Below are 586 nucleotides of genomic sequence, written 5' to 3'. Positions count from 1 at the left end.
TTACTCTCTAGGCATATTTTATTAGAGTTAGACAATATATTTAAACAGTTTTAATACTTCAGTGGTTAAAAGATATTTTGAAAGCATTCAGACAAAACAGATTTAGTGTAAGCAGCAGAGGCTTTGAACACTGACATCTGATCCAAATCCAACCAGAAGACTCAGAGGGAATACATTTTTTTGACAGTTCATGATTTCTGAAATATCCTCAGTCATGAAAGAGAGATGGAGGCAGTGTGGTATGGCAGGCAGTGAAGGAAGATGAGTCTGGCCTGTGGTCCTGAGTGAAACCCCCTTATCTTCTCTCTGCCTTCAGCAACTCTGAGCTTAGTAGAGAGGGTTTGCTCACTAGGGCCAGTGGAATCGGGTGATTAGAACTGGGCCCTCAGTAAGTTCCCAATCTGGCCCTAAACTTTTAAGTACTTCCATACCTGGGCAGGAATTCCTCTTGCAAAACTCAAAAAAAAAAAAAAAAAAATCAAAATAGGGAGAAGATGGCTTCTATAGAAAGTGGGGCTGCTTTTGCGCAGTGAGGTTTCTATGGGAACATCAGTTGTTTCTCAACATGTTTATCCTGGAGAGGGTT

Source organism: Sarcophilus harrisii, chromosome 1 (assembly GCF_902635505.1).
Source record: "Sarcophilus harrisii chromosome 1, mSarHar1.11, whole genome shotgun sequence".
Taxonomy (NCBI): domain Eukaryota; kingdom Metazoa; phylum Chordata; class Mammalia; order Dasyuromorphia; family Dasyuridae; genus Sarcophilus; species Sarcophilus harrisii.
This window is presented reverse-complemented; position numbering follows the sequence as displayed.